The sequence below is a fragment of the Rhipicephalus sanguineus genome, chromosome 1 (genome assembly GCF_013339695.2).
Source record: "Rhipicephalus sanguineus isolate Rsan-2018 chromosome 1, BIME_Rsan_1.4, whole genome shotgun sequence".
Classification (NCBI taxonomy): domain Eukaryota; kingdom Metazoa; phylum Arthropoda; class Arachnida; order Ixodida; family Ixodidae; genus Rhipicephalus; species Rhipicephalus sanguineus.
The window spans coordinates 270638374-270663736 of NC_051176.1; the positions used below are offsets into that span (position 1 = coordinate 270638374).

At 48.5% G+C, this 25363-nt stretch overlaps 1 long non-coding RNA gene and 1 pseudogene across 1 annotated transcript in view; both read left to right on the forward strand.

Moving 5' to 3' along the window:
* Positions 1 to 4300: 4300 nt before the first annotated feature.
* Positions 4301 to 25363, forward strand: part of LOC119382833 (uncharacterized) — an 85649-nt pseudogene continuing 64586 nt past the window's right edge.
* The window catches only part of LOC125756861 (uncharacterized), a 38398-nt gene continuing 19662 nt past the window's right edge, over positions 6628 to 25363 (forward strand). Inside the window, exon 1 of the long non-coding RNA XR_007414815.1 lies at positions 6628 to 6911. This is a non-coding gene — a long non-coding RNA (uncharacterized LOC125756861). The remainder of the gene's footprint in view (positions 6912 to 25363) is intronic.

The following is a 25363-nucleotide window of genomic DNA, read 5'->3' on the forward strand; positions in this document are numbered from 1 at the left end:
GTGGCAGGCAACACTTCGACAACGGCTGACATGCATTCGTTCGCTTTTCTTTGGGAAATGGCGCCTGCCATCGAACGTCTTTTCCAGGGGCTCATAGTGAAACACTCCATTTTTTATGAATGCTGGTGAAGAATCGCTGGTTGGCCGGCCTCGTCAGCTTCAAGCTCTGTGCTGCTTCACCGGCAATATGGGCGCCTTGGCAACGCGAATTCGGAACTCGAATTGGTCCATATAATGCTACGCCCCTTTGTTCCACTTCCACAAGATCCAGGCGTTCAAAACTGCTGAATTTAGAAGGTGGAAGAAAATTATCAAGTAGCGCCTCTTATTCTGGACGCCATTTCTGTACCTTGCAATCAAGGAATCCATGAATTGGACACCTCATGGATTCACATTTAACAAGTATAGAAAGAAGCGATTAACATCTAACAACTTTAGAAAGAAGCGGCCACGTCAAAACCGGATGCACACAAGCTTGCACCAATGAGCACGCGCTCTACATTGACGTCATGAGCCGGACAAAAGGAGAATTCTTTAGTCGCGGAGGCAATCGGTGGCCGCGCTCCGGTCACTTACCCATATTAGTAAATTACTCTTTCACGATACCAAAGACACAACGCCTGCTGCGAGATGACGCTGGGAAAACAAGAAAAAGGGCGAAAAAGAAATTGCGGGTTGCGACGCCATCTTGAAGTTTCCGAACCAGTCGCTGTGACGTCATAAATTTTGACGGCGTCTTCTAGGGCCTACGTAGTTCCTAATCAGCAATAATGACGTACATTGTCTTCTGAGCGAGCCAGAGACTTACTATACCAAGTTTCAGGAAATATCGTTGAGCCAATGTGGCCAAAACACTGAAATCTTTGACGTCACCGTATGAAATTTTGGCAAGAAATTTAAAAGTGAAATTTTCGATATTGACTTTGTCAGCTATTACTAAATCTATGGCCGTCAAATAAACGACACTGGGGTTTTCAGAGTATAATTTATCAGTCTAGACTTATTTATTGTTTGACTTTAGTGTCTCTTTAAGTTGTTACTGGAAAAAAAACCTTGCGCACATAATTAAAATTTTGATCGATGAATTAGTTATATCAAGTGCCTGCCATATTGTTTTTCTCCGAAAGGCCGCAAAAATGACGTCCTGGCGTACGCTCAGCACAAAAATTATGAGATTTTCACCGAAATGCAGCAGGATGTAGCACTGCAAGTTTCACCTCTTGGCGCAGTTTGGCGTAATTGGCGTATCACTGTACATGGGGCGGCATATATGCCACGGTTACCGCTATTGTTCCTTATCAGTGCAATATCCGTGTGACGGTAAATCATGAAATGATAAATGCATAAGCGCAATCGATGTAAGACCTAATTTTCCTGCTCGGTTCCGGTGCAATATTCGCCGCAATTTAGAATCCTAGGCGGGCCATTGCGTAATGACCTGCATGCAAATTAAATTATTTATGCATAGAGTCCCTCGTATTTTCGGAAGGTGGAAGCATTCGCGACACGCGGCGTCACCTCCGTCGTTTTTCGTCCACGACGGTTAAACCACTGTACGAATGTTTTTTTTTTTTTTTTTTTCGAAGCTTCCGCTTTAGAGATGTGGAAGCTGTACATGCCTCTGCGGGAGAGTGAAATACGAAGGGCCCGTGTGCTCACACATTGGTGCGAGGTAATTATGCTGCCTTTGTTGCACAATGAGGTCCCCCTAAGCTCCATATTGTCGGTTCTGGACAACTGTGTAGCCAGGAGATTTTCCGTGACGAAGGTGCGCTGCATACGCACGGAAGCGTATTCTGACAAAGTCATGGGGCTGTACGAGAGTAGTGGGGCAGGAAGATTGATGTATTTTTTTTCCTTCGCTTTTCCCATCCGCCATCCTATATGCTACTATTAAGTAAGTCTCACTGGCGGTCATAATACCCATTCTGTCATCGAGTGTGACCAGCGGCTCGACAACATTAGCAACAACGACAACAACAACAACGACGACGACTACAAAAAACAGCAACAACACAAGTCATATCCCTTTTCGAATGAAGATGACAATAACACCGCCAAAATTTTCTTTACAGAAAGACATACATCGAGCAAGAACAAGAGCTGTTTTCAGCGAAGACCGCTAAGCATTCGCGCCTGCACATTCCTGCAATTCAGTCCTTCGAAAGGCTTCTAAGAAAAAACTGGGTGTAAATAATTTCGTTCGCGTGGTTGAAGATAAAATCAGCAGTTCTTTTGCAATTGATTGAATTAACCCTTTCTTGCAAAAAAAAAAAAGAAAAAAAGCTACATTTTGTTGCATATGGCACACTGGACATTCTGGCACACACGCAACACCTCGTAGCTGCACTGGTGAACCGTTTGATTTACCCAGATGTTTGTGAACTCATCCACGCCCGGTTCAGCGCCATTTCAGAGCTATTTCGTGCTTGTGCAAAGAGCGAAGCCTGTATTTCTAGCAGAAAGTGCGTAATTTCTTCTGAAGCGACATATCAAACGCTGAAATTGCACCGTGCGTCTCGAATGGCCACGTAAAGACGCCACCATGCCGCACTATCAAAACGAACCACTGAGGTGCAGCGGTTCCTATACTTTAAGCTTATAAGCCCGGAAGAATTGGGCGATTTTGTAAGACATCAAGGAACAACTTCAAAGCGCCAAAAACAGGGACAGAGTGTCCACTCTTTTTCGTCTGTCCTTGTTTTTGGCGGTTTGAAGTTGTTCCATGATTCTTATACTATGGTTCAGAACGTGTCGCGAAATGAATGGGCCTAAGGCTTGAGCGCCTGCCGGCGCAACGTCACACAAGTGAGCCGATGTATGCCATATTACAAAGCCTATGGAGAAGAAAACGTGGATGCAATAAATCTGCCGCTCTCTTCCTGCATGTAGGCGCCATTGGATACAGCCGATGGTCCACGGTAAAAGTTATGGCTCAGAGCCCACGGCGCGGATAGCGCGAGACCAAAAGCCTCGCGCTATCTAAGTTGCCGGCGTATCACGCGCTGCAGCAGACATTTCACTATCCCTTGAAAGAGCAGATACAGTTGGGCCTTATCTGTTGAATTGCGCGAAACGAAAAGAAGCCTGACTTCCTCCTGAACGAATAATCAAGCGTGAACCCGAGGAGTAGTTCGCTTTAACAGAGCCAACGAAAATTACTCACGAAGATGCGATCATGTAAAAGGAACGCGCGCATTCCTACAAGGAATAAACGTGTGTGTCAATGTGTCAATATCGTATACTCACCGTGTCATGCATTGCAAGGGGATATATCCAGTTTTCACCACTGCATACACCAACTCCGATCTCTGGGTTTTGAGAGCTCCGGAACAATATATCGAGTATTACATAAATTCGTTGCTGGCTTAGTTGGTTCATAATTTTAAATACCGGATAGTGTGAATTCTACACAGGACAAAGAAAGAACACAGATGCACAGGACAAGCGCTAGTCGCAACGGACTTATTCAGAAAAGTTGCCCTAGGCGTGAGCACGCGCAGGCACACCGCGCACTGTGTTCTTCCTTTGTGCTGTGTCGAATCCGCGCTATCCATGGAGTAGTTACGGTCAAAGTAGGCAATCGCACCCGCGTCCTCGAGCGCGGCAACAGTACATACATACATACATACATACATACATACATACATACATACATACATACATACATACATACATACATGCATGCATACATACATACATACATGCATGCATGCATACATACATACATACATACATACATGCATACATACATACATACATACATACATACATACATACATACATACATACATACATACATACATACATACATACATACAAATCACAGGTACACCTAATAAACAGGTCCACAAATTAAGGACATCCACCCGAACTTGGCTATACGGACATAATGTACAGCATTCGTTACTTTCAAGACTCACACGTGTACGCTGCTAGCAAGAAGTCCACATTTTTTGCAGTAACCGTCGTACGTATGCTATAGGTTACTGCTAACCCCCGATGTGATAACTCCTTCAGTGGGGTATTTGCAGTAATGAAAGTAAATAAATAAATAAATATTTCAGGACATGCACTTTTTGGCTGACATCTTTACCGACGGTCACTTATAGACTAATAAAAAACACAAAAAATATCCACTTAAGTCGATGAAACCAGTAGCTGCGATAAACGGAGAGCAAAAATTGCGGCATTGCTTGAAACACAGTGCAAGCTTCATCCCGTCACTGAGCTATACGCGTAAAAAGGCAATATGACACCGACAGTCAATGTAAACATCGGGGGTGGGTGGTTCGAGTGCGCGCTGACGCCGTTTCCGCTTTTGCATGTGCCGAGTTTACTCTCTATCTGTTCACACTCTCGCCACGTCTCGACAGCTCAGCAGCTAATATATATCTGCGAGCCTCACTCCAGTACTCAGCATCCCTGCGCCCACAGCGAAGAGGCCGCAATCATGGACTGCTACGGAGGTGAGTACGACCTTACGCGCTCATGATCATTTCTGTTATATTTTGCCCAACAACAATCTGCTAGTAAGTCGTAGTAAAAGTCTGTAGACGTTAATACGAAAGACTGCTTTACAAGTTAACTCAACAAATTATGAAACCGCAGTATACCAAATGCGGAACAAGGTGGTAATCCACGAAGCCGGTGACTGAAGTCGTGCGTGTCATAATAGTGAGACAAATGGTATGAGCGATGCTTCATCAACGTAAAGACAGCAAAGTTCGTGCCTTAGCAAGTGTCGCTGGGCTGTATGCCATGACACAAAGGAGCATAATTCACAGTTGTGTATTACAAGTTAATGTTCATTCTACGTAACCGTACATGATTTTGACGTTATTGGTCTAATGAGTGTGGCCATTGTCAACAGACAAGGTCGGACGCGGTAAACAGCGTACCTTCCTCTGCTCCAGTCGTAAAAAGCTGAAATTTAATCTCCATTTCACTATATTTATATCAGTTTAAAAATGACAAATGTAAGGCTTCACCTTTCGGAACTGCCGCGATACATTTAAGCTGAGTACCATGACCGCCTCTAGCAGCCATTAGATAGCTATATAATATCATCCGCTAAGTCGAATTCCTGATAGCACTACTGACAATTGCGACGGAGAAATAAAGACCCACAACTCCAAGCATCGCATGTCGTTTAACGATAAAAGCGATTGCTTATCACGCTGCAAAACTACCTGAATCTCGACGAAGCGGACGAAAGTTGTATTTGTCACGTCACCAAATGTCGTGGCACTAATGGCCGTCATTTTAAGGTGACATTACGAAATGTTGGCACGGCAGAGCTGGAGTGCAACGCTTTAGCTCGTGGTCCAGGTTCCAGGGCTCAGACGAAACTTTGAGAAATGCTGACATGCATGCTCTCGTCTCCACTGCGTCGGAGCAGTCGCATAGAGAGACAGCGTTCAACATGCTTGCCTGCCTAGCTGGGTTGGTGCAATAGGGACTGCGCAGGCGTAGTTTAATTAATGTTCTATTCATTCGCGTTTTCAACTGCGGTAGCCACGAACTGCAGTGAATAAGGCGATGGAGCAGGTGTACAATGCAAGCGCGAGCACAGCGAGTTTCTTGCGTACTTTCGGAAGAACACGCACGTGCGAACATTTTCGTTTTCTTTTTTTTTCGTTTTTTTTTGTCGCTCACAAAAGCAAGACATCAAATAATGTTGCATCCCCTTTCACATCGCTTGAAAAGTCGCGTGTTCGAAATAAAGTTTGCTTGCACACAAGTTCAAATTCAATATTCGCATTGTAAAGCATGAAACGAAATTTCAATCAACGAAAGAAATGACCATTTGCTCCAATTTTCATCGTACTCGTGCACGGTTGGACAGCAGAAGTATGTCGAGAAAAGACAAAAACAATTAGCTAATCAGTCACTAGTTTCATACTCACATTTACTAGTGCAGAGCCTGTAAAGTGGTCAGCATGCAGTAATTAAGTTATATTGACGACAAAGCCTAAAAGCCTGCGTGTTGCAAGGCGCTTCCTGCCGGCGGGTTGTGATGTGCTAGCTTCCGGACCACATACTGACAGGCTGGCGACCAATACAGGGTTGCCATTAACCACTGCTGCTCACATACTTCTTTCTTCGATAGCCCGTTACATGTTTATTGTCAGTGCATAAGCAATGAAATATTATACAATATACGCATATTGCCTCAGAAAGGAGAACGAACACGAAGATGCAACTTGAGCCGCAGAACATAACGGTGCGTGAAAAATGTACTCAACACCCTGAAGAAAGAAAAAAAAGAAAGAATAAATAAAAATTGTTGGGGTTTTACGTCCCGAAACCACGATATGATCATGAGGGACACCGTAGTGGAGAGTTTCGGAAATTTCGATCCCCTGGGTTTTTTTTAAAAAAACGTGCAGTAAATCTAAGTACGTATAGGCCTCTAGCATTTCACCTCCATCGAAATGCGGCCGTCGCGGCCGGGATTCGATTCCGCGACCTTCGGGTCAGCAGTCAAGCACCATAACCACTATAGACCACCGTGGAGGCTAGAAAGAAAGAAAGAAAGAAAGAAAGAAAGAAAGAAAGAAAGAAAGAAAGAAAGAAAGAAAGAAAGAAAGAAAGAAAGAAAGAAAGAAAGAAAGAAACAATGCTCGCTAGAGCATCTCTAGTTTTACACCCATCGACCCCCGGCCAGCGGATACGCTCGTCGGCTCTGCTTCCTGTCAAGCTGCAATTACAAGGCCGCGGTCAACATCCTCGCTGTTTGCACAGCATGCTTAACATGTGAAGAGTAGCTGCGTGTGCGCTCTACGTCATCAGGGCCGGTATCATGTGACGTTTCTAGTCAGTGTGTTTTCCTCGCGTTTCGTCGCTGGTCCGAACGGGGCATCGCCTTTGCCCACCACCAGGGCCTGCCAGGGATTCGTGAGCGGTAGGTGGTGCGAAAGAAACAGATTGAGCTCAAGAAATTTTTCATTTATGCCGGCCCAAAATGTAATTTGTCCTTTTCGATAATGTATCGCCTTCTGCGCTTTTTCAAGGGAAATGAAAGAAGGGGGGGTGCAACGCCCCCAATACTGCACTGAACCTGCCTCCTGCGGCTCCGCGTGCGCGAATATCGTCCCCAAAACATACATTATCGGAAAACTTCGTCATTACATAGATGTAATGGCAGTGAGTGAACGTGATGGGCCGGCACGTCCATACAAACTGACGGCTGGCGGTGTAGTTGGCGCTGCATTCTTAGGTATTCTCGGACTATATCCAGAGTCTAACAGTGATTTTAATACAAATGCGCTTGCACAGACGCTTCGCGCACTTTGGACACAAATTTTGCGAACAGTTAGTGTAATAAAAAATAGAAGTAGCAATAATTTCTCAATTAACCCCCTAGCTATCGCACTTATGGTATACATTTATGTTCGAAACGTAATCGTATTAGAAAACAATTTTACTTTGATCCTAAATACTGACGGATGATTACTGGACATATGTTTTATAAAGCAGCGTGCTACTGGCACCTCAAAAGAATTACAATGAAATGATGCGCGCAGCGCGCACCACATGCATGTGCGACATAAGCGAAGCACACAACATACGGAATTAAGGTAACGCGTTCGAGGTCTAGTTCGCACCGACAGACACTCGCCGTACGCACATCTCCCACGAAGGCATTAACTGATGAGGAGGAACGCATTATGTACATGTCGTGTTATCCAACGAGCGTACGACAGCGAAGCTATGAATAGAGTAGGCCTCCTAGTTAAAGTCTGGCTTGTTCTTCCTACCCGTGAACTTAGATTTAGGTGCACGTTAGAGAACCCCAGGTGGTCGAACCTTCCAGCGCCATCCACTACGGCGTCCTTCATTATCATATCGTGGTTTTGGGACGTAAAACCCCAACAATTATTATCTTGTCGTTCATTAGATTGGCTTACGTTTTATTAAATAGCCCTCTCTCTCCCTCTCACTGATTCCTCCAAACGTAGTGTCTGCAACCTCATGAATCACGCCCGGTGTTTCCAGTAGCGCAAAAGCTGAGAGTTTCTATAAATTGGGGCAAATCGCGACCAGGTTAATGTACACGTTGCTCGCATTGTCTCGCAGCATACTGCCACAAGCCTGTCTGCCAGTGGGTAATGTGCCACGGCAGTCACATACCGGTTAACGCGGTGCCCGGCGGTGAAGACGGCGGGGAGACCATCTTCATCGGACGTGCGGTGCACGACGGTGACGTCATCCCGGGCAAAGTGTTGCCTTCGCACAGCTGCTGCTACGTCTCCTACGCTGGCGCCGAGCACAGCCACAGGGACTATCAAGTGCGTAAAGCTTCATCTTGTGCATGGGCCCCTCACAAAGCTTCTTTGCGTAAGAGCACTGGCCAGCACTCCGGCTCCATGAAGACACGATAGCGATTGGTGTGACGACCACTCTGTCGATGGCTGATCGTGGACGGCACTTACGCGAAAGAAATTTTGTGAATACCGGCCCTGAGGATACCGTTACTGAAGAAAAAGTGAACGAAAAAATATGAAATCGGACTACATAACCTGGCAGGTTTACACAATTATTCACCATCAAGTAGGTTACTTTTACCGAGAGCGGGAGCTGAGTTTTGTACCGATTTATTTCCTGGTGCATTTTTCTTTCCTCTGATCCCCTGTGACTGACGAAGGAGAGAGTAGGGTTGAGACAAATTGCGTTTCAGCGAGCGTTGCTCTGTTGACAGGTTATACCGTTGCAGCTGCGCGGCTTTCTGATTGGTTGAATGGGTGATGTAGTTTGCAAAAGGGGTCTGGCAACTAAAAATGCAAAGCACTACGCACACGTCTTGACGGCCAACCCATGCAGATGCTTCGCAAATTCAGAATACTAATGAGAACTAACAGACAATAATGCCAAGTTATCTTTTCGTCCACTTTACTTTCTTGACATTTATATGCTAATTACTACAAATAACATCCGCTATACCTTCCTTGGCATTATTGTCTGTTAGTTCTCGTTAATATTGTGTCTAACAAAGAAAAACTAGCCCTTAAAAGTCATCTTCTCTCCTTCGCGAATTCAGAGTAAGACAGTCGTATCAGGAGATGATAAAAGCATTTCTGAGAGCCCAGCTTCGGGCCATGCGTCCTGGCAGCTGTACAGCCTTTGTCCGTAATTTCGAAGTCACTGCCCATATGGCGGCACCTTCCGTTCAGAAACCTATACGGCACACTTATAAACATTTGGCTGTTCGAAATCCGGGGAACAATAGCCGCAATTCATCGCCATGTTGGCTCGGAGGGCCATGACCTCTACTGGCGCCCCACAATAAGACATGGCGGCAGGACAAGTATAGCAACGAAACATATGAATGTAGATTAATAGTATAGACATAAATTAAGGCCGACACTCCGTGCAGCGCAGGTGAGAACTCCGTTAAAACTGAACCAGGGACACAAAGGCACCTAAATTATCGGAGTACGCTTGGCGATAATCACACTCAAGAAAGAGAGAGAAAAGTCTATTTGTAGAAGGCAGAGAAGCCGGCTGAAGCTAGCTATAAGTTGCTCTGGCCTGTGACTTCACCGGAGAATAACACACTCAATTTCAAAGTTAACATGCACGCATTGGCATTGCCGCACAGTAAGACATTCTTTTACACTTAAACTGGAACTGGGTGCTTGTGATCCTGATTTAGATCACATGTGATCCTGATTTAGATCTTCCCGAGATGACGTCTATGCACGAACCAACTCAAAAGCGAGTCCTACCACATTTTACACATGCCGATGGTTCGTATAAGACGAACGCCGGCAATACGCAGAACTAGACAATGACGAATGGCTAGGCCAGTGATATATACCGAGATAAACATTCGCAAGATCCCCGTTCACAAGGTCATTGGAAAGCGATCACACACGCTATCACGTTTTATTCCTGTCTATCCTGTCAGGTGCTCATCTCTGATGGTCCTCCGATGGCGTGGGTGCCAGCTTCCCACGGCTCGGTGCCAAATGGAGCCATACAGGGCGGCACATCCAGCACAGGAGAGCCGCTGTACATCGGCCGCACCTTCCACAACGGAACGCTGACCATTGGCAAAGTGCACCCATCACACAATTGCCTGTATATACCGTATGGTGGTGACGAACACCGCTACACCGACTACGAAGTGTTGGTTTGCAAGACAATCAACTTCTGAAAAGCGTACGATGCGAGATCAAAGTCCTGCATACAATTATACTATTGTATAAGAAAACCGCGAACGAATAGTCAGTGTTGTATTTATTTTTTAGACAGGCAGAATTACTGCGACAGCTAATATATTTAGAAGTAAATATATAGCTTGTTTTATAAGTGTGCCCTGATTGGAAAGCTTTGTTTGTCGTTTGATAATACTGCTGACTCCAGCGGAAGTTGTTGCAGAGTGGGTAGCGATATATATGAAGTCGTACATGACAGTATGGGAAGCGAACAGCATGTAACATGAAGAAAATACTGTAACAAGAAAAATGTGTATTGAAGAGACAAAAGCAATAAAAATCAACATCAGCAATTAAGCTGGCAATCAATGTTTGTTATATTTAACAGTTGTGTACGTTGCGCATTGCAGATTCATCGAACTTGTTCAGTCATTAGCGTAATATATAAAAGCTCTCGTGTTCGTTTGCAGCATGGATGTCAATAAAACAACGTTCACGTTTTTATTACATTACCTTTTTTTTTAGTTTTGGTCATACAAATGACACGCACCACGCCCCGTTGAGGCGATCTAGTGGGTTTCAAAATGTCAGTATCTATGCAACCTAAATGGTTCAATTTAAGAAAATTAAGAAAATTTCTGGAAGGAGGGTAAAAGAGATTCGCTTTAATATACTGAGCAGCTCAAGATGCCGCATGTAGTTGGTAATATCTGTCCACGGTACATGTTTCTACGGGTACTAATTAATTAATGTTGAGATTTAACGTGCTTAACATATTCAGAAGCCAGCGAAGGTGAGAGCCCGTGCCATTGATACTGCACATGTTCTCGCTTCAAAGCCAGCAAGTGAAGTTCGGAAGAGCAAGGGGGTGCTGATGCATGTGTATTTCGCCGCAAAGACGCACAATCATGAGATTCCGTTTAGAGCGATCGTTTCCGAGAAGCCGACCTGCGTTGTAGCTCCCTTGGTAGATCATCTAACGCGTAATTCGAAGTTGTGTTTCAGATCCCAGTGATGGAAAGGGTGCTTTTTCGTTCACTTTGAAAGGCACAAAGGTGCCTTTGTGCCCCTGGTTCAGTTCTAACTTACTTCTCACCTGCGCTACACGGAGTGTCGGCCTTAATTTATGTCTATACGATTAATCTACATTCATATCTTTCGTTGCTACACTTGTCCTGTCGCCATGTCTTATTGTGGGGCGCCAGTAGAAGTCAGGACCCTCCGAGCCAGCATGGCGATGAATTGAGGCTATTGTTCCCCGGATATGGAACAGCCAAATGTTTCTACAGCCAAATGTTTCTACGGGTATTAATTAATTAATGTTGAGATTGAACGTGCTTAACATATTCAGCTTTCCAGAACACACGCAATTACAGCCTCATGCGGCCACGGCGCGAAGCGAGCTCGTTTTTAATGGAACGAACCTGATTTACGCGGATAATTAAGCGTACAGGACGAATGTTTAAAAACGCAGACCACAGGGAGCTTCTAGGAAACAAAGCGCACGAGACAACGGCAGCAGTCATGTTGTGGAAAGCTCCAGTTTTGGAGCGTATTGGAGCGTATGGAAACAACGAAAGTTCTCACTCGTTTTATTTTTTTTTATACATAAAAACAATGACTGTGATAAAACTAGGGCAGTTAGTCTTGGCACTCTGCTTCGATTGACGCCATTCTAAGGTTACCGCAAATTACGTAGCATTGTTTCTGAAAGCGTTTTATTGAAGCACGGTCGTGCGTATGCATGTCGTATCACTTGATGAATCCTTGCGTACCACGGCTGAAGCGTTTGAAGCCGTGGCCAAGTGGTATATATATATATATATATAAATGGCGCTAACCCTTAGCGGCATTATGTTTCTCACGGAGCACACCGGAATTCGCCCCCAGGAAGCCGGAAGTTGATCGTTGGCTCGAATGTTATGAAACCCCAATAAAAAATAAAAGCTCACATAAGAAGGATGTAGTGGTTAAAGAGAAGCGTTGCATAGGATACAAATGATACCGGAGCATAAGTTTAGTATAGACAAAGGCCGATCAACTGTGGGGATAATTAATGAAAATTAAGTGAACGAGCTCATTGAGAGAGCAAACTGTTATCTTGTAGGCATGTGCCATCAAGACGAACACCCACAACAGAACAGCCTTCTTTCATTGAACTGAATGGGTTCATTGAAGGCTGTTAAGGCGAAAGCCTTCTAGTGTGTCTCATGAGTGAAGAGATTTTTGAGATTTGACGAGACCACACGGTACGTCGCGAGACATTGTCGGCGGCGGCGTCCACGCGAATGATGCAAAACGGAGAAAAGTAAAAAAAAAAAAGACGGCGAAAATTCACGCGATACTCAAGTAAACGTAGGTGTGCCGACGGCGTACTGAAAGTCACATGGCATCAGTGTCACATGACGTCACGTAAAGATTTCAACACACTACAACGTCGCTCGGTCACAGATTGGCCGATCCTGGATGCAGTGGAAAACCACGTGAGGTGCAGAAGGCTTCCAGGTGGAGTGGGGAGGGAGGATCAATCCAATCGACTGAGGAGAAAAACAAGGCGAAAAAGACGATTACGATGGCTTTCACCTAATGCGAAAAGGACAGCGTATGTACATTTCTTTCTTGTGCTTATGTGCCATCAAGATGGCATATATACACACTACAGAAGCCTTCATTCGCTCATCAGTTTAACCAATGAAGTGGACGACAATGAACAAGCCGGTTCCAGTAGATTGTGTATGTACACTGAAGCTAAGCAGGTTGTCGACCGAAAGTTAACTTGAAGTCTACCCAAGTGAACCAAAAGTTTACCAAACGCTAGAGGCTAGCGCCAGTCAAACCACTTAATTGGAACATTAAGGTCGCCTAAAGATATTTTTTTATGTGCGGTGGTGCTGGTGGTGGTTGAAACGTTATGTGATATACATGTATTTAAATGTAGTTGAGCAAATAGACTTCCGAGACCCCCTTGGCCGATATCTCTAAGCAGGTCCGGTCCAAAAGCCAGAGCTGGTCATCCGAGCCGGTGGCCCGAATAGCCGTCTTGCACGCAGAAAGGGAAAGGTTGAAAACAGGGTCTACCGCCAAGGGCTTGGGACAGCTACCCAAAACGTGGAAAATATCTGCCCGGGGCGCTCGGCAGGTTGGTACAATGTGGTCATTGTAGAGCGGGGTCAAGTAGGCGCGTCAAGTACGGTCTGGATTTGGCGTCAGACGGAGCACTTAAGCGCGTATGTGTAGCGCTGTGAATGAAGAAAAGATTACTTTTAAGGGCTCGTTTTTTCTTTGTTAGACACAATATTAATGAGAACTAACAGACTATAATACCAAGGAAAGTATAGGGGGTGTTATTTGTTGTAATTAGAATATAAATGTGAAGAAAGTAAAGTGGACGAGAAGATAAATTGCCGCCGGCAGGGACCGAACGTGCGACCTTCGATTAACGCGTCCGATGCTCTACCACTGAGCTACGGCGGCGGTCATCCTCCCGTCCCCTTTATGGGGTGTATATGTGCATTTAAACCTAGGAGTGTTAGTCAGCGCCGATCGCAGCCAAGGCGGCGAGTGATAGAACACCCTTTTTCTGCCTGTTGCCTGGCGCCACCCTATAAAGTGGACGGGGGGCCGTCGCCGTAGCTGAGTGGTAGAGCATCGGACGCGTTATTCGAAGGTCGCAGGTTCGGTCCCTGCCGGCGGCAAGTTATCTTTTCGTCCACTTTACTTTCTTCACATTTATATTCTAAATACAACAAATAACACTCCCTATACTTTCCTTGGCATTATTGTCTGTTAGTTCTCATTAATAGCCCTATTATGTGTAGCGCTGGTAATCTCAAGCCAACACAACAAATCGCAAGCCAACGCGAGCTTCGAAGTGGCTTTTTAGGAGCTTGCTCCTATTGCTGGGGGGTTGTCTCTTGTCCCTCCTGCCGTGTACCCTAGATCTCATTGCTCCCGCTAGAGACGCAGCTGTGCCCTCCGCTGATTCGAGGGCGCGTGCTGCGCTCTCGGCGGAGCACGCGCCCTTGAATCGTACACTTAAAAAAAAAAGAAAAGAAAACCACAAATAAAAAAAAATCTCTAGTTTGATGAGGGAACGCGGAGGGCGCTCGCTTAGTGCGGATGTGCGTTCACATCGGCTCCCTGTTCTTGGAACTTTTCCGAGCGGATTTTTTGCGTCAGCTTGTTATTTGTGTGCACCAAGCGACGCTGTTTGTTACCAGGAACAAACGGATAGCAAGCTTTCCCCGGTGGGTGGATTTTTTGAACTTTTATGAGACTTTGTCTACCGCGTCTCATTGCCGACCCAACCCGTTGGCGCGCCTAGGCGGGCGGCAGGCCTAGCCTTACGCGTCGTGAAGCTTGAAGATGGCTACCAACCACAACGTCTCGATGGTAGAAGGCATGGATATCAATCCAGAAGAAGCGGGATGCTCAGGCTGGATAGAGGTTTTGAGCAGGAAGAAAAAACTATCCGAAAAGGCAAATCTTCATGACCCTGCGCCGGAGAAAGGAAGCGGCTATGGTGGCCTCCGCACTGCCGCCCCATCACGAGGCGTTATGAGACGCGTCGTGAAAGCCTCTAGGATCCCAAATTTACCCAGGGATCATTTCAAGACCATCCTCCGGCCACGAGGTGGACTGGATGTCAGGAAGGCGGACCTCATCGCCTTCAAGCGAGCACTCGCCAGGGCGGCTTCCTTGACGACAGAGCAAACCTGTGAAGATACATTGTGCGCAAATCCTTTCCAAAACATCTTGATCGTGGCCACGCCGCTGGAAAATAATGCGCGGGCCTACGCCAAGGTTCAGCAGATTTGTATGGGAAATGCCATCACCGAGATAGCGGCTTATGTGGCTGCGTCTGACGACACCTGCAAGGGGGTGATCCGCGGCATCAACCCGGACATCAGTGAAGCAGAACTGACAGACATGATTGTCAACAGAAGGAACCCGGGAGCCTTAGGGGTCCGGAGAATTAAGAAAACACCGACAGTGATTGTGTTGTTCGACGGACTAAAGGTCCCGCAATATGTACTGTGCGATGGTGTTCGCTACCCCTGCTCTCTGTACCGTAGACAAGTGGACATCTGCTACGCGTGCGGAGATTTGGGCCACAGGGCAGACGTTTGCCCGAAAGGTGAAGATCAGAGAAGGTGCCGAGGCTGCGGTATCTTAACGCCACCTGAAGATCATCACTGCGACCCCAAGTGCGCCATCTGTGAAGGGCCACACCTAACAGGGGACCGCCAATGCAAGAAGAGGTTCCAGGGGCCCTTCATCGTGCGTCAAAGGCGCCGGCGGCGCAGGCGTGCCCGTCAAGCGCAACTGGCAGAAGGATCAACCGACTCCGAAGCAGCTGGAGGCCCGGAGGGGAACAAACCCTTCTCCTCCCAACGCGGGACCAGATCGACATCAAGGACGCCGACGGAACGCTCCCGTTCCCGTTCCTGTTCCCGCTCCCATTCCCGGTCCAGAGGACGCCCAGTTAACAAACCCCGGTCCGGCTCCGGGGGGTGCGACGACAATGCCAGACGCTCTCGCCCAAGAGAGCGCTCGGACTCCACAGTCCGGTTTCATGAATCAAGAACGTGGGCGGAAAAAGCCAAGATGGGTGCTCAACGTGGTGCACAGGTAACGCAGGGTAACTCGCCAGAGTATGGAAAAGAGCAGTCTGAAATTTTGGCCTTAAGAAAGGAAAACGCAGAGCATAAACAGGCTTTACAGGCGCTGAGGTCGGAATTCGAGCTCTTCCGTAACTCGCGAGAACCACGTGTGGCTCAGTCTCCCATTCCGGTCCTAGTGGGTGGACCAAATAAGCGTAAGGCTGTATCCCCACCGGCGCCTTCAGAACGGGAGACTGCGAGGTCGGAAAATCCTCCTAATCAGCCTTCAAAATCGGATCCCAACCCGCAAACATCACTCTCCATGATTAATGAACTCTCAACCAAATTAGGGAAGCACTAGCCATACAATCCAACGCGATTGAGCACATGGATGGAAACCTCACACACTTAACACGCAGAGTAGGGATATTGGAAACTAAAATGAAAATGGTAGACTTGAGCAAAACTATCAAGGGAAGAAAGATACAGCAGGAGCCTGATAGTGAAGATTGCAACGAGCCCGCGGATTCGCCGCTGGCCATGCTAACTCAGTAGTTTCCAAAATGGCGGGTCAAACTGGTAACATTATTATCTGGCAGTGGAACTGCGCAAGCTTCCCAAAACGTAAGGCTGCACTGCTGCAGATGATCAAGGCACAAGAGATTAGGCCGCACATTCTGCTCTTTCAGGAAACTCTCAGTGAGCATATACACCTTCCAGGGTACCGATCAATTTGTCAAAGAATAGATAAGGGCCGAGGCATAGCCACCCTAATAAGAAAGGACATCTCCTTCACGGAGCATGAAGTTAAAATTTGTGAGGCAGAACGGAAGACTGGCCTTGAAGCGCAAATGGTGGAGATTATTCCCAATGGGAAAATTCGCCAAAATATCTTCGTCCTAAACTTGTACAGCCCGCCTTCAGCTCAAAAACACAACCTCCGGGTGATTCTGAATAAAACTTCATCCCTGGTTAGGGCTAACCCCTGGGTGGTAGCCGGTGATTTCAATGCACCCCACTCAGCCTGGGGATATACGATTAGGTCAAAGAAAGGAGCCAATCTGGTTGCAGCAAGCTCAGATTTAGATCTGACACTTATCTCAGACCCGCGTTTCCCAACTAGACTAGACTAGACTGGACTGGGAACTCGGTGTCCAGGGACACTACTAGACTGGGAAACTCGGTGTCCAGGGACACTATGCCGGATCTCTGCTTCACAAAAAACGCCTCAGCCAGGTGGTCTAATCTGCAAGAAAACCTGGGAAGTGACCATTATATAATAGAAATCACGCTAAAAATACAGCGTCCACCTCCTAAACATTACAATTTTATAGACTGGGACCTCTTTAGAGAAATTAGAGGTAAGGATGAAACCGTATACGACAGTCTTAGTGACCTGTTCGTTCGGATACGGAAGGATATCGAGAAAGCCACTAAAATAATCACAACGGATCGAGAAGTCCCTAGCATGGATGCCCGGCTTGCACACCTATTGGAGGCCAAACGCTCTTTACTTGAGAGGTGGAAAGCGCAGAGGTTAAACCGTAGGCTAAGGAAGAAAGTTTCGGAAATCAACAAACTTACTGAAGAACATTGTAATGAGTTAAATAAACAACAATGGAGAGATGCATGTCTGGCAGCCGATGATACGATGCGTAGGGGAGGTAAATGGACACTCCTTAGGCATTTACTAGATGACGGGCAAGACAAGGGCAATCAAAGACTTGTGGTCAACCGCCTAATTAACAAAGCCAGAACAGAGGGTACTTCTGAATCAGTCCTCCTCCCGACCTTAGCCAATAAGTATCTTCAGCTGGATCAAAATTCGAATTCCCGCTCCTCGCTCCGCTATGGCGGCATACCCGCCCCAGAACTGGATGCCCCTTTTTTGGAGGCAGAAATTCGAGAGGTACTTCACAATCTGAACAGTAGGTCTGCTCCAGGACCTGATCGGGTCAGTAACAGACTCCTCAGGAACCTGGATGATAAAGCCATTCAGACCATGGTTAAGGAGATTAACAATGTCTGGAAGAACGGATTGGTCCCCTCAGAATAGAAGATGGCCACGGTAATCCTAATCCCGAAACCAGGCAGGTCTCCCGGCCTAGAGAATCTCAGGCCCATATCCCTAACCTCATGCATCGGTAAAGTAATGGAACATGCAGTACATAACAGAATATCTAGATACATCGAGCGCAAGGGGCTCTTCCCATACAACGTAGTAGGTTTCCGACCGGCTCTTTCCAGCCAGGATGTTATGCTGCTGCTCAAGACGCAAATCTTTGACTCGCAGAACAAAGATATCAAGGGAATCCTCGCCCTAGACTTAACTAAAGCCTTCGATAAGATCACGCATGAATGCATCCTTAAAGAAATATCTGCTTGGAACTTGGGAAACAGATTTTTTTTCTTTTGTACAATCTTTCCTGGAAAGCAGAACGGCGACCATCAGGATAGGACATTTGACTTCAGGAGTATATGCGCTCGGGAGCAGAGGTACTCCACAAGGGGCGGTCATTTCCCCTCTTCTCTTTAACATCGTCATGAGCAAACTATCGAGCAAGCTTGCAGCAGTACCCCACATCGGCCACGCATTATACGCGGACGATATAACAATATGGTGTCCAGGGGGTTCAGAGGCTACTGTGGAGCAAGCCCTCCAAGAAGCTCTGGATGCGACTGAGTCTTTCCTGGCTGACACAGGACTTGCACTCTCTCCGGAGAAATCAGAGCTCCTGCTGTATAGACAAGCACGACGGGGAGCTAGGGGTTTAACCCCCCTTGATCAAATACCCATCACCATCCACAACAAAGACGGATACGACATCCCACGAGTTGATTCTATTAAGATCTTGGGTCTCGTGATAGATGCAAAAGGATGTAATGCCAGGGCCATAGCTCATCTAATCACTAAGACGGAAAACGTCATTAGGCTAATCATGAGAGTTTCCGGTAGGAAAGGTGGAATAGGGGAGGACATGCTGGTTAGGGTTCATCATGCGTTCATTATGAGCCACGTCAACTACATAGTATCGGCCCTTAATTGGACAAAATCAGAAAAGAGTAAGATAGATACACTCATGCGCAAAAGTATCAAGAAAGTGCTCGGTATACCAATTACAACCAGTACGGAAGCTCTTCTGAAGTTAGGGGTCCATAATACCATGGAGGAGCTAGCAGAAGCACAAAGGATGGCACAAATTATCAGATTATCTGGAACTAAAACAGGAAGGGACCTGCTACTTGCCGCAGGCCTGCAACCCGGCATTAACAAAGGCGAGGCTATTCAACTAGACAGTCAAGTCAGGGAATCCTTCATTGTGGACCCATTCCCAAGAAACGTCCATCCACAATTCAATAAGGGTCGAAGGCTTGCGAGGGCCAAAGCACTCCTCAAGAACCCAGTAGGTACAGAAGCCTTCGTAGACGCAGCCCGTCACGAAAACGCTTGCAGATTTTCGGTCGCTATAGTCGACCACGAAGGAGACCTTCTCTCGTCAGCCTCACTTCGCACATCAATGGCAGAAGTAGCTGGACAAGTAGCTGTGGCTACGGCACTACTGGATCCAAAACGCACCACCGTTTACACTGACTCACGAGCTGCCGTCAGGGCTTTTCAGTCGGGTCTAATCTCAAGAGAGGCCGCGAGAGTCCTTAACGGCAGGCCCTTGCAGGACGTAATTCACCACATCGTCTGGTTTCCGGCTCACATGAGTCCGGACGTAATACCGGGCCAACCGAACCCCAACGAGATCGCTCATAATCGTGCGCGAGGATTCGTATGCCGCGGCGATGTGGGGCCCTCTAATGGTTCGCAACAGCTCGAGTTCGGCGATTCCCTAGTCACCTTTCACGAGATTACCTCGCACTACAGGGGGATTAGACGGGTGTTTTCATCCCCTCACCACAAACTCGGTAGAGCACAATCTATCACGCTGAGAATGCTCCAAACGGATTCGTATCCTTCAAGGAGCTTCATGAGTAGGATACATGCGGATATAGATTCAACATGCCCAGACTGCGGTGACGTTAGCTCGTTGAAACACATGCTCTGGCGATGCCCTGCGTTGCAGGACTACAGTCAAGAATCCTGGTGGATCGCTGCTATCAACGACCCCAGCTACGACGTCCAGCTCATGGCTGTCGGGAAGGCCCGTGAGAGGGCGGAGAGGCTCGGCCTCCCCGTCCCGACATGGGACTAGCCATGAGTTGGATGTGTTGTAGAGAAGCATTGGAACACTGTAATGGGCCGTCCTCTCGAGCACCTTCTAGTGGGTCGCCCTCTTCGCCTCTGCTCGGGGAGCACGCCCCTCGTGCTCGAGCTCGTGAGAGTCTGCGAGGTTGCGCTCCGTCGTGACTGTCGTCGCTGTGCATCGTCACCGTCAATCGCGCCGTCAATAAACACCTTTACAAAGTGGTGGAGAGTGCTGTACCGTCACCACAACTTCGGTCTCCATTCGATGCCCCTGGAGCTACGATCCCGTACCGTACCATCTACCATGCCGCAAGACGCCGCTCAGCAAACGTCGCCTCCTGCCCCGACCGCTTGTCCCGGTGTCCCTCGCATCCGCGACCCTCCTATCTTCACCGGCGCGGATGGCACCGACGTGGAGGACTGGCTCGCGATTTACGAACGGGTGAGTGTTCCGAATAAATGGGACGAAGCAGGCAAGCTCAGCAACTTGGTTTTCTACCTCGCGGGTGTGGCAGGCATGTGGTACAACAACCATGCATCCGATTTCCCGACGTGGTCCGATTTCAAGACCGCCATCGTCGACGTGTTTGGCCGCCCTGCCGTTCGGAAGCTCCAAGCCGAACACCGTTTATGTGAACGAGCTCAGCAGGCAGGTGAGTCGTTCACGAGCTATATTGAAGACATCCTTGACCTGTGCAAGAAAGCCGACGCGAGCATGTCGGAGTCTGACCGAATCAGGAATATTATGAAGGGTATCGACGACGATGCCTTCACGATGCTGCTGGCCAAAAACCCGATTTAGCCGATTACTGCGAAAAGTGACGACGCCGCTTTCTGGGCTCTCCCTCCGTACAGCCAACGCCCAAAGTATTAACCCTACAGCGGTGTGCACAGCCCGCGTCATTATTCAAGATGCTCTGTACGCAGTCGAATTGATCATAATTCCTGCCTGCTCTCACGACGTCATCCTAGGATGGGATTTTCTCTCCCGCCACGACGCCGTCATTCATTGCGCACCAGCCGAAATAGAGCTCTCACCATTCGCTGATTTGACGCCGGCAGACGGTCCGTCGGCTGCGCGCAAGGTCCTTGTCAAAGACGACACCAAGGTGCCTGCAGACTCGTCAACGGCGGTGTCAGTGTACTGCGCCAGTCTCTCCGACGCCGTTGCACTTCTCTCACCATCTGACCGTGTTTGCACGAGAAAAGGCTTGCTGGTGCCTTTCGCGACCGTGCAGGTCACTCAGGGCAGTACGTCAATTTTTGTTATCAACCCATCTCAGTACAGTGTTATGTTGCTGCGAGGGGAATGTCTCGGCAGCCTGGAACCCCTCGAAGACGCACAAGTCATGGACGAACCAGAAGAAATGCACTGCCACAGTTCCAGTACGCTCGGCGCTGTTTCGACGTCTGGTTCATCACCCGCTGATGTATTTGGTTCCTCCATTGCTGACGACCTTACGCCGGTCCAGCGTTCCCAGCTTCTGGGCCTGTTAGAAGAATTTCGCTCTTCTTTCGATGTCGCTCAAAGTTCTCTCGGCCGCACGTCCGCCGTTACGCATCGCATCGACACTGGCGCCCAGCCGCCACTGCGGCAACGTCCATATCGCGTATCTCCCACAGAACGCCGTGTAATCAACGAGCAAGTTGACGACATGCTTCGACGCGACGTTATTCGACCTTCTAACAGCCCTTGGGCGTCTCCTGTCGTTCTTGTTGCGAAGAAGGACGGTTCCGTGCGGTTCTGTGTGGACTACCGACGACTCAACAAGATCACTCGTAAGGACGTGTATCCACTACCGCGAATAGACGACGCAATTGACAGCCTGCAAGGAGCCGAATTCTTTTCATCTCTCGATTTGCGCTCAGGGTACTGGCAAGTACCTATGGCTGATGACGCTCGACCGAAGACCGCCTTTGTCACGCCCGACGGCTTGTACGAATTCAACGTCATGCCATTTGGGCTGTGTAATGCGCCCGCGACCTTTGAGCGCATGATGGATACCGTTCTGCGCAACCTGAAATGGCACACATGTTTGTGCTACCTCGACGACGTCGTTGTTTTCGCTCCGGACTTCTCCACGCATCTTCAACGCCTGCGGCATGTTTTGACGCGTTTGAGCGACGCCGGTCTACAACTGAATCTAAAAAAGTGCCGATTTGCAGCACGGCAGCTGACCATACTCGGTTACGTCGTGTCCAAGGACGGCATTCTCCCTGATCCAGCCAAGCTTCGGGCCGTGACCGAGTTCCCCAAACCTACGTCCGTCAAAGAACTGCGCAGTTTCGTAGGACTGTGTTCCTACTTTCGGCGCTTCATTCGAAATTTTGCGACTATCATATCACCGCTGACGAAGCTCCTCGGAAGTAACGGGCCCCTCAATTCGTGGTCGTCAGAGTGCGACGACGCTTTCGCGAAGCTCCGTCGTTTGTTGACGTCGCCTCCCATACTACGCCACTACGACCCTACGGCCCCTACAGAGGTACACACAGACGCCAGCGGTGTTGGCCTTGGCGCTGTCCTTGCGCAGCGCAAACCAGGGTTCCCTGAATATGTCGTGGCATATGCAAGTCGTACGCTCACCAAAGCCGAGACCAATTACACCGTCACCGAAAAGGAATGCCTGGCGATCATCTGGGCCCTTACGAAGTTCCGACCTTATTTGTATGGTCGCCCATTTGATGTCATCACCGACCACCATGCACTCTGCTGGTTGTCATCATTGAAGGATCCATCAGGCCGCCTCGCCCGCTGGGCACTTCGCCTACAGGACTACGATATCCGCGTGCTGTACCGCAACGGACGCCAGCATGCTGACGCCGACGCACTCTCGCGCTCCCCCTTGCCTGACGACAATACCCACAGCTCAATGTCTCACAATGCCGTTTGTTCCATCGACGTTCACACTATTGCTACCGAACAGCGGAAGGATGAATGGATCGCTTCACTGATAGACTTGCTCACTGATCCATCGGCAACACCATCCACTCGAGCGTTGCGTCGTCAAGCCCACCATTTCGCCATTCGCGACGACCTCCTTCACCGACGCAATTACAACGCCGACGGCCGCCAGTGGCTACTAATACCCCGCAGTCTGCGTTCTGACATATGCGAATCGTTCCACGCTGATCCGCAGTGTGCGCACTCTGGTGTATCGAAAACATACCACCGCATTCGCCAACGGTACTTTTGGCGAGGCATGTACCGCTACGTGCAGAAGTTCGTTCGCTCCTGCATCGATTGTCAGCGCCGCAAAACTTCAACGCACCTGTCGCCGGTGGGTCTGCAACCTCTACCTTGCCCTGACCGACCGTTTGGGCGCGTTGGCATCGATTTGTATGGGCCACTTCCTCTGACGTCGGCTGGTAACCGCTGGGCTATCGTCGCTGTAGACCACCTTACGCGATACGCCAAAACTGCCGCCCTCCCAGCGGCTACAGCGCGCGATGTAGCCTCCTTCCTGCTCCGCCGGTTCATGCTGCGCCACGGTCCACCCCAGGAGCTGCTGAGCGATCGAGGCCGTGTCTTCCTGTCGGAAGTCGTCGAAGCCATCCTCAAAGAGTGCAACGTTGTTCACCGCAAAACTACTGCTTACCACCCGCAGACGAATGGGCTCACGGAACGCTTTAACCGCACGCTCGGCGACATGCTCTCGATGTACGTCGCCGCCGATCACACAAATTGGGATTCCATTCTGCCTTTCGTCACCTACGCCTACAATACCGCACCTCAAAGCACCACTGGTTTCTCACCATTTTTCTTATTGTATGGCAGGCACCCGTCGCACACCATCGACACAATCCTTCCATACAAGCCGGATCGATCTGAGTGTGCGCCTATTTCTGCCACAGCCAGACTTGCTGAGGAGTGTCGCGAGCTTGCCAGAACCTTTACTACGCATGACCAAGAGCGGCAGAAGAGCATCCGCGGTGAGACCAACACTTCTGCACCCACGTTCCTACCTGGAGCGCTCGTATGGCTCTAGGTCCCTACCATTGCAACTGGCCTCTCTTCCAAACTACAGCCCAAATACGAAGGCCCCTACCGTGTCGTCGAACGCACATCCCCGGTCAACTACCTGATTGAACCCATTGAACCATCTTCGGACATGCGCCGTCGAGGGCGCGACATTGTCAACGTGGAGCGCCTCAAGCCCTACCATGACCCGCTCATAGTGACCAGCTGTTAGGTCGCCAGAGGACTCCCTTTTCGTACCCGGGGTAATTGTAGAGAAGCATTGGAACACTGTAATGGGCCGTCCTCTCGAGCACCTTCTAGTGGGTCGCCCTCTTCGCCTCTGCTCGGGGAGCACGCCCCTCGTGCTCGAGCTCGTGAGAGTCTGCGAGGTTGCGCTCCGTCGTGACTGTCGTCGCTGTGCATCGTCACCGTCAATCGCGCCGTCAATAAACACCTTTACAGTGTAAACATCTCATGCTCTTCCCTCCGGACCAAATAAATGTCTTTTCGCTCTCTCTAGTTTGATAGTAGACCGCTAGAGGGTCTCGCCTTAGATAGCGCTCGCTCTTGGCGCGCTTCCTTTCTATTTCGCCGGACATCACTCAGTGCACTTCACTACCGCTCCTCATCATGAACACTAGCATCGCAAGACCTCGCTGCTGCCGCCGCCTCGGTGCTGGTAGTTGCTTGTGCTTGCTGTCGGCGCTGGCGTCTCTCTTCGGCCTCACACAAGCGGACACCGAGCTGAGAGCCCGCGAAGCAGAAGAAGCCATTATACTGAAAGGAAAACGTTCCCCCGAGCTTATGTGATCCGTAAATAAGCTCTTCAACAAAATGTATATACTGCATCAACATGTAAATTTGTGTGTATAGTGCATCGATATGTAAATTACAAACATTGTGTATATAATGTGTATATACAATCAAACCACAACTCTCGTGTCACTTTTTTATATGATGATGATTGAGCAGATGTACAGATGATTCACGGTTTACCGGATTTGACCTCTGGAGCAAGCTCCTTCATCATCATTCACTTCGTGGATATGCTGTGATTTTTTCTCTGTCAATGTCCCTGACGGTGTGCGACTCGCGATCCACCAGCAATGTCACGTGCCTGCGCGTGACAGGGGCCACCGCTCCAACGTTAGCCGCCGTGGCATAGCGACCTGCACACCATCAAAACTATCGCGTGTGGAAATCCCCAAATATGAGAGCCGGCCTCAGATATACGGAACTTTTCTAAGTATTCACCTTGTGTTCGGTGTTGTACGGTAGATCGTCTACACAGGGACAGCTGCACACAGCTGTCCACAGCTCTCCTCTAACAGAGTCGTCAACCAAATCGTCAACCATTTTTCTAAACACAAATGAAGATTGCCTGCATTGCGGACAGGTTTATTGCTCTCCAACAGTAGAGTACATTGCAGTCTAAATCCGTACC